This window comes from Rhinolophus ferrumequinum, chromosome X, assembly GCF_004115265.2.
Source record: "Rhinolophus ferrumequinum isolate MPI-CBG mRhiFer1 chromosome X, mRhiFer1_v1.p, whole genome shotgun sequence".
NCBI classification, from domain to species: Eukaryota; Metazoa; Chordata; class Mammalia; order Chiroptera; family Rhinolophidae; genus Rhinolophus; species Rhinolophus ferrumequinum.
Window position 1 is genome coordinate 32,497,150 of NC_046284.1, and position 12,609 is coordinate 32,509,758.

General features: G+C 37.3%; 1 protein-coding gene and 1 pseudogene across 2 annotated transcripts in view; both read left to right on the plus strand.

The window, feature by feature from the left end:
* The window catches only part of TENM1 (teneurin transmembrane protein 1), a 1,301,460-nt gene that overhangs the window by 1,180,243 nt on the left and 108,608 nt on the right, over positions 1–12,609 (plus strand). The window lies entirely within an intron of this gene.
* Positions 5,198–6,117, plus strand: LOC117025768 (transcription elongation factor A protein-like 4; annotated as a pseudogene).

The following is a 12,609-nucleotide window of genomic DNA, read 5'->3' on the forward strand; positions in this document are numbered from 1 at the left end:
ACAATGAGGATGGCTTAAGAGACCTCTGGGATAACATCAAGCGCAACAACATGCGCATCATAGGAATACCAGAAGGTGAAGAGAGGAAGCAAGGGATTGAGAACATATTTGAAGTAATAATGTCCGAAAACTTCCCCAACCTGATGAAGGAAACCAACATACAAGCCCAGGAAGTGCAGAGAGTTCCAACCAGGATAAACCCAAACAGGTCCACACAAAGACACATTATAGTTAAAATAGCAAAGCTTAAAGACAAAGAGAGAATCCTAAAAACAGCAAGAGAAAGACAGAGGGTTACATACAAGGGAACTCCCATAAGACTATCAAATGATTTTTCTACAGAAACATTGAAAGCCAGGAGGGAGTGGCAGGAGATACTCAAAGTGATGGAAAACAAAGGCCTACAACCTAGATTCCTTTATCCAGCAAGGCTATCATTTAAAGTTGATGGAGAGATAAAGAGCTTTCCAGAAAAAAAATAAGCTAAAGGAATTTATTACCACCAAGCCAGCATTGCAAGAAATACTAAAAGGACTTCTGTAAATAGAAGAAAGATCAAAACAAGCTAACTACAAATTTAAAAATGGCAATAACTATGTACCTATCAATAATCACTTTAAATGTAAACTAATTAAATGCTCCAATCAAGAGACATAGGGTGGCTGACTGGATAAGAAAGCAAGACCCTTGTATATGCTGTATACAAGAGACTCACCTCAAAACAAAAGACACACACAGGCTGAAAGTGAAGGATTGGAGTAAGATATTTCATGCAAATGGAAACGAGAAAAAAGCTGGAGTTGTAATACTTATATCTGACAAAATAGACTTGAAAATGAAGAACATATTAAAAGATAAAGATGGGCACTATATAATAATAAAGGGATCGATCCGACAAGAGGACATAACCCTAGTAAACATCTATGAACCCAACATAGGAGCACCTAAATATACAAAACAGGTACTGACCGACATAAAGACAGAGATCAACAGTAACACTATCATAGAACGGGACTTCAACACACCTCTGACAACAAGGGACAGGTCTTCCAGACAGAAAATCAATATGGAAAAAACAGCCTTAAATGATACATTGGACCACTTGGATCTAATCGATCTTTTCAGATCATTTCACCCCAATGCTGCAAAATACACGTTTTTCTCAAGCGCACATGGAACAATTTCCAAGATGGACCATATGTTAGGCCACAAAACAAGTCTTGATAAATTTAAGAAAATTGAAATCATACCAATTATCTTCTCTGATCACAATGCTATGAAATTTGAAATGAACTACAGGAAAAAAACTGGAAGACACACCAATTCATGGAGACTGAATAACTTATTACTAAATAATGAATGGGTCAAGCAGGAGATCAAAGAAGAAATCAAAAGATATCTCGAGACAAACAAAAATGAAAACACGACGACCCAAAAATCTATGGGATGCCGCGAAAGCAGTCCTAAGAGGGAAATTCATAGCATTGCAGGCCTACATAAAGAAACAAGAAACATCACTAATCAACAGTTTATCTTCACACTTAAGGGATCTGGAAAAAGAACAGCAAAAGAAGCCCAAAGGGAACACAAGGAAGGAGATAATAAAGATCAGAGCAGAAATAAATGAAATAGAAACCAGAAAAACAATACAAAAGATCAATGAATCCAAGAGTTGGTTCTTAGAGAAGATAAACAAAATCGACAAACCTTTAGCAAGACTCATTAAAAAAAAGAGAGAGAGGACCCAAATTAATAAAATCAGAAATGAAAGAGGAGAAGTGACAACGGACACCGCAGAAATACAAAGTTTTAAGAAATTACTATGAGCAACTCTATGCCAACAAATTTGACAATCTGGAAGAAATGGACAATTTTCTAGAGGTGTACACCCTTCCAAGGCTAACTCAAGAAGAAACAGAAAACCTGAATAGACTGATTACCACCAGGGAAATTGAATCAGTAATCAACAATCTCCCAACAAACAAAAGCCCTGGACCAGATGGCTTTACAGGTGAATTTTACAAAACGTTCAAAAAAGAATTATCACCTATTCTCCTCAAGCTCTTCCAAAAAATCCAGAAGGAGGGAAGACTCCCAAACACTTTTGACGAAGCCACTATCACCCTGATCCCAAAATCAGACAAAGACACCACAAAAAAAGAAAACTACAGGCCGATATCTCTAATGAACATAGATGCAAAAATCCTCAACAAAATATTAGCGAACAGAATTCAGCAATACATTAAAAAGATCATACACCATGATCAAGTGGGATTCATCCCTGGTATGCAAGGGTGGTTCAACATCCGCAAATCAATTAATGTGATACACCACATTAACAAAATGAAAAATAAAAATCACATGATCATATCAATAGATGCAGAAAAAGCATTTGATAAAATCCAACAGCCATTTATGATAAAAACCCTTAAGAAAGTGGGAATAGAGGGATCATATCTCAACATAAAAAAGGCCATATATGACAAACCCACAGCTAACATCATACTCAATGGGGAAAAGCTAAAACCATTCCCCCTAAGATCAGGAACAAGGCAAGTTTGCCCATTATCTCCGCTTCTATTCAACATAGCTCTGGAAGTTCTAGCCACAGCAATCAGACAAGAAAAAGAAATAAAAGGCATCCAAATTGGTAAGGAGGAAGTAAATTATCACTATATGCAGATGATATGATACTATATATAGAGAACCCTAAAGACTCCACCAAGAAGCTATTAGAGCTGATAGATGAATTTAGTAAAGTAGCAGGATACAAAATTAGTATTCAGAAATCAGTTGCATTTGTATATACCAATAATAAAACATCAGAAGGAGAAATTAAAAAAACAATCCCATTTACAATTGCTCCAAAGACTATAAAATACCTGGGAATAAATTTAACCAAAGAAGTAAAAGATATGTACTCAGAAAATTATAAGACACTGACGAAAGGAATGGAGTAAGATATAAATAGATGGAAACACATATCATGTTTATGGATAGGAAGAATTAATATAGTTAAAATGTCCATACTGCCTAAGGCAATATACATATTCAACGCAATTCCTATCAAACTACCAACGACGTTTTTCACAGAAATAGAATATATAATCCTAAAATTTATATGGGACCATAAAAGACCCCGAATAGCCAAGGTAATCTTGAGAAATGAGAACAAAGTGGGAGGTATAACAATACCTGACTTCAAATTATACTACAAGGCTACAGCAATCAAAACAGCATGGTACTGGCATAAAAACAGACACATAGATCAATGGAACAGAATAGAGAGTCCAGAAATAAACCCATGCCTATATGGCCATTTAATCTACGACAATGGAAGAAAGAAAGTATGATGGGGTAAAGATAGTCTATTCAAGAAATGGTGCTGGGAAACCTGGACAGACACACGCAAAAAACTGAAGCTGGACCACCTACTTACACCATATACAAAAATAAATTCAAAATGGCTTAAAGACTTAAATGTAAGATCTGAAACCATAAAATACCTGGAAGAAAATATAGGAAGAAACTTCACAGACATTACCCGGAGTAAGATTTTTACTGATATATCCCTTCGCGCAAGGGAAGTAAGAGAAAAAATAAACATGTGGGATTATATCAAACTAAAAAGTTTTTTTCACAGCATAGGAAACCATCAATAAAACAAAAAGGGATCCTACTGAATGGGAAAAAATATTTACCAATGATATATCTGATAAGGGATTAATATCACAAATCTATAAAAAACTCACTCAACTCAACTCCAAAAAAACAAAGGACCCAATTAAAAAATGGGCAGAGGACTTGAAGAGACATTCTTCTAAAAAGGACATACAGATGGCAAACAGACATATGAAGAAATGCTCAACCTCACTAACCATCAGAGAAATGCAAATAAAAACCACAATGAGATACCACTTCACCCCAGTCAAAATGGCTATCTTCAATAAATCAACAAACAACAACTGCTGGCCCGGATGTGGAGAAAAGGGAACGCTTGTGCACTTTTGGTGAGATTGCAGATTGGTGCAGCCACTATGGAAAACAGTATGGAGGTATCTCAAAAATCTGAAAATGGAACTACCCTATGATCCAGTAATTCCACTCCTAGGTATCTATCCGGAGACATCCAAAACTCCAATTCAAAAATCTTTATGCACTCCTATGTTTATTGCAGCACTATACACAATAGCTAAGACATGGAAACAACCAAAATGCCCATCTGTAGATGACTGGATTAAGAAACTGTGGTACATTTATGCAATGGAGTATTACGCACCCATAAAGAAGAAAGAAATCTTACCATTTGCAACAACATGGATGGACCTAGAGAACATTATGTTAAGTGAAATAAGTCAGACAGAGAAAGATAAGTACCATGTGATCTCATTTATATGCGGAATCTAAAGAAAAGAATAAGTGAATGAACTAATCAGACAGTTTTGGAGACAAAGAGGAAAAACTGAGGGTTGCTAGATGGGCGGGGGGGGTAGGGGCAAGAGGGAAGGTGAGGGGATTAGAAAACAATCAGTAACCACAAGATGGTCATGGGGTTTGAAAATTAATCTGGGGAACGTAATTTAGTGGTTTCCAGAGGGTAAGGGGGTTGGGGGGTGGGAGATGAGGGTAAGGGGGATCAAATATATGGTGATAGAAGGAGAACTGACTCTGGGTGGTGAGCACACAATGTAATTTATAGATGATGTGGTACAGAATTGCACACCTGAAATCTATGTAATTTTACTAACAATTGTCACCCCAATAAATTAAAAAAAAAAAAAGTAAAACAAGAGATGTGCATTTCAACTGAACTAGAATTTTCTCCTTACCCCAATTTCTCTTGAAACTTGAAGGTTTTTACACCAATAGTTCAACAGTGCGGTATTTCCCCTAAGATAACAAAATTGTTTTCAACCACTGCCTTGTCTCTATGGTAAATCTAACATAGGGCCCTCTACCACTAACAAGGGTTATATAATGCTTTATGGACTGAAATCTTATACTATGTCTCTCCAACACAGAAAATCCTAAAATATTGAAGCAGGCTTAGGAAAGTCCCTTTGAGGAAGAATTATATTAGGTTTGTGCAAAAGTAATTGAGGTTTTACCAGTCTCGGTGCCCGCCCTCCGCTGCTGTCCGACCCTGAGCCGTCTGTGAGCTCCTAATTGTTGCGCCAGGTTCTTTCAGGTCTGCGTGACTGTTGTTCTCAGCACTTGGCTAGCCTGGAAAAGGAGGAGGAAGCTATCCAGAAAATCCCGCAGGACAGGAAAAGGAGGGGACATCTTAACATGGAAAAACTCTGCAATAAAAATGAAGCAGTGCCTGAGAAGCAAGTAAAGATGGAAAACCAAGAACAGCCAACAGGATGTGGGAAAGCCAGCAATAGCTGGTACTCTGGAAGACAAGAAGTTAGAAAATGAGGAAAAGATAGAAAACAAGGGAAAGACAGAAGAAGAGGAAATACTTAAAGATAAGGAAGAGCCAGAGGAGGGAAAGCCAAAAGAAGAGGAAAAGCTAGAGAGCGAGGGAAAGCCAGAGAGTCAGGAAAAACCAAAAGAAGGAGGAGAACCAGAGAATGAGGGAAAGCCAAAAGAAGGAAACCCAGTGAGCGAGGGAAAGCCAAAAGAAGAAGGAAAACCAGCCAGCGAACCAAGGGCTGCAGGAAAGCGCCCAGCTGGGGATGATGTACTCAGGAAAGCCAAAAGAAAAACCAACAAAGGGCTGGCTCAGTGCCTCAAGGAGTACAAGGAAGCCATTCATGATATTCATTTGAGCAATGAGGAGATGATAAGAGAATTTGACGAGATGGCTAGGGTAGAGGATGAGGTGAAGAAAACCAGACAGAAATTGGGGGGGTTTATGTGGATGCAAAAAAGTTTACAGGACCCCTTCCACCCGAGGGGCCCAAGGGAACTCAGGGGTGGCTGCAGGGCCCCACAGAGGGGCTTTGAAGACATTCCTTTTGTGTAGTGTTCCGGCAGGCATTTGCCAGGCCCTGGGCTTTAACCTTATGCTAATACTCTGCTTTAGGTGTCACTCTCATTATCCAGCTGCAGCCCTCTGTTTCAGTAGCAGATTTTCATCCATTGCATGGAAAAATGTCTATGGTGCATTGTAAAATTTAAAAAAAAAAAAGTTTGCAGAACCATAAAAAAAAAAAGTAATTGAGGTTTAAAAGGTTAAAAACAATTGCAAAAACCACAATTACTTTTGCACCAACATAATAGCAGTGACTGAGCGATTAGGACACCACTTAACACCACCATAACACTTTATCCTCTTCAAACTGCTTTCATTTCATTGGCTCTTGTGAGCATCATATCTTTTTGCCCTGTGTGGTAGGTAGGATACAGGTTAGGAAATCTGGACACCGAGTAGTTAAATGTCTTACCTACAGCTAATCTACAACAGAAGTCAGCCTGAAACCCAGATCCCCTGACATGACCATGGAGCCAATGTTCTCTCTCCTTTCCCTTATGTGATCCATGGAGAAGCATATTAAGGCAAAATCTTGAGGTATTTCTATTTCCTTAGAACTCCTAAAATGGTAAGTTTGGAAGAGATCACAAGATCATAACATAAAGCAGTTTCGACAGAGCAATGTGGATTTGGGGGGAGCCTGAACTACTCAGTGTAGCTATCTACATGGATCAAATTCATTTGCAGTTAATTTGATCTATGGCTTTTACTTTATTTGCTCTTGTTTGTCATCCCCCCTTTTCTCCATACTCTAATCATCACTAATTGATAGGGAACTGTACTCCTCTTAAAGGTCTTTCGAGAAGGAAATTACCATTGCCTCCATTCTAAACTCATTCTTAGAGAAATTCATCTGCAACTCTTCACCTCATGGCATGCTTTATTGATTTAATTTAGATGTGCTTCAATATAAATCTGTGGCAATTAAGTCTATAATTCATCAAGGGTTATTGAACATTTGTGCCCAAGTCTACTGGATTTGTTGAGATATAAAAGTAAAGCCTAAAATCCAGTTCTTGCCTTCAAGGAGTTTATTGCCTAGACAGAGTATGATTGGAGATTTCACATTTAAAAAACAAAAGCTTCTGTGGATTAGAAAACAGAGAGAATAGAACAAACTGGAGTTAGCAGGGAAGGCTTTCTGGAAGAGAAACATCTTGTAGAAGCCTTGAAAGATGAATAGGATTTGAGTTGATGAATGTAATAGGCCAAGATAACAATTATATATTTTTAAATTTATACATGATCTCAATGGCTTAACAAAATAGTTCAGTTTTTTGCTCACATCACAGTCCAGTATAGGTTGCCTAGGGGATGGGAGGAATCCCTGCTCCAAATAGTGACTCAGGGAACCACAGTCTTTCCATCTACTGGCTCCTCAGTCCCTTAGGCCTTGGAGTCCTTCACTGGATGGTCTCCATCCAGCCAGCCTACAGAGGAAGCAGGTGATCCATAGAGGAGCTTGATGGAGGTTACTCTAGGGGCCAGGCCTAGAAGTAGCATACATCACTTCAGCCCACATCTAACCACAAGGGAGGCTGGCAAATGTAACCTAGCTCTTTCTCAGAAAGAAAAATAGATAGGATGACCTGCATACACAGCATTGTCTCTGCTATACTTAAGAGGGAGGGCTTTCTGAAGGAAGGATGAGGAACAGAAGGGTAGCAGAACCAGAGCAAAGTTGAGTTCAGCTTGGTTACCTAATTTTCTAGTTTGATTTGACTAAATTTGATGATCTTGTCACAAATTCTTAGCTTTGATCTTGATGGGAACAAAAGATCAAGTATTAGCAAGTATTGTATCATCAGCCATCCATATATTTCACTTTCTAGTAATGAGAATCACAATTAGATTGGATTACTTTTGGTTTCACAACACTTGTACCAAGAGATAACTATTTTTAATAAATTTTATTTTTTAGAGCTGTTTTAGATTCACAGGAAAATTGAGCAGAATCTTTATACACTGAAACTACTCTGCATGATTCTTTAATGGTGGGTATATATAATTGTACATTTGTCTAAACCCAAAGAATGTACAACACCAAGAGTGAACTCTAAGGTAAACTATGGACTTTGGGTGATAATGATGTATCAATGTAGGCTCATTAGTTGTAGCAAATGTACCACTCTGGTGTGGGATGTTGGTGGAGGAGAGGGGTTATTGATGTGTGGGGGCAGGGGATATATGGAAAGTCTCTGTACCGAGACAGAACTTTTGACAGCATTGCTACACTGGTTATTAGATTTATTCTAAGTTCATGAATCTTCTTTGCTCATAGCAACCTCTTCACTGACAATACATTCCTCCAGATTGTCCTCTAGCAAGCATCATAAATTGCAACTCGGGGACTAAATCCAGTTCAAAGATGTACTTCGTGTGGCCCATACTATGTCTTTATTTTTTAAAAAAAGATTGAATGCATTTAGATGGTACGTGATCTCTTTAGTTAACCTTAGTTTCCCCTAGAATCTATATAGGTTAACACCTGGCCTAACTTACAAATTTATGTTATCTTCCTAAACAATGACACCATCTGCATCCGTGATCCTTATTTTAGGGGCTTCCTTTTTATGTGGTACTCAAGTTACTAAAATCCCCGTCACATGGAAACAGTACTTTCACAAAACTCACCAGCTTTGTGGCAATGAAGCCACAGAATATCTGTGAAGAATAATTGTGAAGAGGTCCAAGAGACTTACAGGAATATAAGAATTCTTAACAATTTTTTGGAAGGGGTCATGGATCTCTTTGACAACCTAAAAAAAAGCAGCGGACCCCATGACAATACCCATACACAAAACATTCTGAAGATAATTTTATGGACTTTCTAAAACCAGTCCGTATACCATTCCTATGGTAAAGTGATTGAAAGCCCCATTTAGGCTACATGGGGTAGTAATTACAAGAATGGACATTGAACTCAGACAAACATAAGCTAAATCTAGCATTTTCTAAGTAGGTAACATGGAGTTAGTTATTTGACCTCTGAACCTCTATTTCTTCATCTAAATGCATTAATAATACCCACTCGACAAGGCTACTTTGAGGATTAAAAGAGAAAATGTATGTAAAGAATCCAGCACAATGCCTGAAATATCAGTATTCTGAGCAAATTAAAATGGTTATAATTTAGTGATATTAAGCATCCTTCATGTGTGTTCAGTGGTGCTTACCTGGATTTCACACAAGGCTCATCAGGAATTCAACATAACGGTTCAGATTTCTGCTTACACATCATTTAGTCTGAGAAATCATTTGTGACTTTCATCTCCCCAGCCCATCCCCCAAGGCTGCATCCATGGTGCTCTGGATTTGCTCCAAACTAGTGCTTATCTCAAGGCATTGTAGTTGTCTGATTGTTTTTCCATCTCCCCCACCCATTTCTGAACCCCTCAAGGTCAGTGCCTTGTCTGATTTATACTCTGCTCTAGTGCCCAGACTCTTTATTTCAGTACCTAATACATAACTGCAAAGTAAATATTGAATAAACTAATAAGTAAGGAGAAAAACAGATTCCCCAGTAAACTTTTAGGAATATAATGATTGGTAGAGGGAGGAGAGCTCTTAATTAACTGTCTTGTGCTGAAGGCTAAAGCTTTGAGACATCAGAAGGAGCTGAAGACAGGCAAATACTAAAAACTAGCCTTATCTGTCTTTCTCTCAATCAGAGTTCTTGGTTAACTAGCCCACAAGTCTATTGTTCCTTACGATGTCTCTGAAGCCCTTTAGAGTACCTTCTAATACGTGAAAGAACATTCCAGTCAGTAGAATATTAGTTTGAATGCTTAATCATTTTTAATTTGTATTTAAATTCTCTGGAAATTGACTTTGACTGTTCAGCATATACACTATATATATATATATATATATATATATATATATATATATATATATATATATATATATATATATATGTATATGTATGTATATATATATGTATATGTATATGTATGTATATATATATATTTTAATTTATTGGGGTGACAATTGTTAGTAAAATTACATAGATTTCAGGTGTACAATTCTGTATTACATCATCTATAAATCCCATTCTGTGTTCACCACACAGAGTCAGTTCTCCATCCATCACCATATATTTGATCCCCCTTACTTTCATCTCCCACCCTCCACCCCCCTTACACTCTGGTAACCACTAAACTATTGTCTGTGTCTATGAGGTCTTGTTTCTCATTTGTCCGTCTTGTTCATTTGTTGTTTTTGGTTTATATACCACATATCAGTGAAAGCATATGGTTCTCTGCTTTTTCTGTCTGACTTATTTCGCTTAGCATTACACTCTCAAGATACATCCATGTTGTCACAAATGGCCCTATATCATCTTTTCTTACCACCGAATAATATCCCATTGTGTATATATACCACAACTTCTTTATACATTCATCTATCGAAGGACATTTTGGTTGTTTCCATGTCTTGGCCACCGTAAACAAAGCTGCAATGAACATTGGAGCACGCGTGTCTTTATGTATAAATGTCTTCAGATTTTTTTGGGTAGATACCCAGGAGAGGGACTGCTGGGTCATATGGTAATTCTATTCGTAATTTTTTGAGGAACCTCTACACTGCCTTCCATAATGGCTACACCAGTCTGCATTCCCACCAACAGTGTATGAGGGTTCCTTTTTCTCCACAGCCTCTCCAACACTTCTTACTATATGTCTTGTTGATGATAGCCATTCTGACTGGGGTGAGGTGATATCTCATTGTGGTTTTTACTTGCATTTCTCTGATGATTAGTGATGAGTATTTTTTCATATGTCTATTTGCCATTTGTATGTCCTCTTTGGAAAAATGTCTCTTCAGGTCCTCTGCCCATTTTTAAATTGGGTTGTTTGTGTTTTTGTTGTTGAGTTTCATGAGTTCCGTGTATATTTTGGATATTAGCCCCTTATCAGAGGCACTGTTTGCAAAAATCTTCTCCCATTCAGTTGGTTGCCTCTTTAATTTGTCGATGGTTTCTTTTGCTATGTAGAAGCTTTTAAGTTTCATATAGTCCCATTCGCTTATTTTAGCTTTTACTTCCATTGCCTTTAGAGTGAAATTCATAAAATGCTCTTTGAACCCAAGGTCCATAAGTTTACTACCTATGTTTCCTTCTATGCAGTTTATTGTGTCAGGTCTTATGCTTAAGTCTTTGGTCCATTTTGAATTAATTTTCGTACATGGTGACAGATAGCAGTCAAGTTTCATTCTTTTGCACGTAGCTTTCCAATTCTCCCAGCACCCTTTATTGAAGAGGCTGTCTTTCCTCCATTGTATGTTTTTAGCTTCTTTGTCAAAAATTCTCTGTCCATATTTGTATGGTTTTATTTCTGGGTTCTGAATTCTATTCCATTGGTCTATGTGTCTGTTTTTCAGCCAATACCATGCTATTTTGATTATTGTAGCCCTGTAGTACAAGCTAAAGTCAGGGAGTGTGATACCTCCAGTATTTTTTCTGAAGATTGCTTTGGCTATTCGAGGTCTTTTGTGGTTCCAAACAAATCTGATGATTTTTTGTTCTATTCCTTTAAAAAATGCCATTGGGATTTTGATGAGGATTGCATTAAATCTGTATATTACTTTGGGTAATATGGCCATTTTAACTATGTTGATTCTTCCAATCCATGAGCACGGAATGTCTTTACATTTCTTTGTGTCTTCTTCAATTTTTTTCAAAAATGTCTTATAGTTTTCAGCATATAGGTCTCTCACATCCTTGGTTAAGTTTATTCCTAGGTATTTTATTCTTTTTGCTGCAATTGAAAAAGGAATTGTTTTTTGTATTTCTTTTTCTGAGATTTCATTGTTGGTATATAGGAATGAAATGAACTTTTGTATGTTGAATTGTAGCCAGCAACTTTACTGTATTCGTTGATTGTTTCTAAAAGCTTTTTGGTGGAGTCTTCAGGGTTTTTTTTATATATATAGCATCGTGTCATCTGCAAAGACTGATAATTTAACTTCTTCATTCCCAATGTGGATGCCTTTTATTTATTTGTTTGCCTGATGGCTCTGGCAAGGACTTCCAACACTATGATGAAAAGCAGAGGTGATAGGAGACAGCCCTGTCGTGTTCCTGAATGTAGAGCAAAGAGCTTCAGTTTTTCACCATTAATTATGAGATTAGCTGAGGGCTTGTCATATACGGCCTTTATTATGTTAAGGTATTTTCCTTCTATATGTATTTTACTAAGTGTTTTAATCATAAATGGATGTTGTATCTTTTCAAATGCTTTTTTTGCATCAATTGATATAATCGTATGATTTTTGTCCTTTATTTTGTTTATGTGATGTATCACATTGATGGATTTGCGGATGTTGAACCATCCTTGTGCCCTGGGGATAAACTCCACTTGGCCGTGATGAATGATCTTTTTAATGCATTGTTGTATTCGATTTGCTAGAATTTTGTTTTGGATTTTTGCATCTGTATTCATCAGAGATATTGGTTTGTAGTTTTCTTTTTTTGTGTTGTCCTTACCAGGTATTGTATCCGGGTAATGTTGGCCTCATAAAATGAGTCAGGGAGTACTGTCTCTTCTTCAATTTTTTGGAAGAGTTTGAGCAGGACTGGTATTAGATCCTCTTTGAAGGTTTGGTAGAATTAACTAGTGAAGCCATCT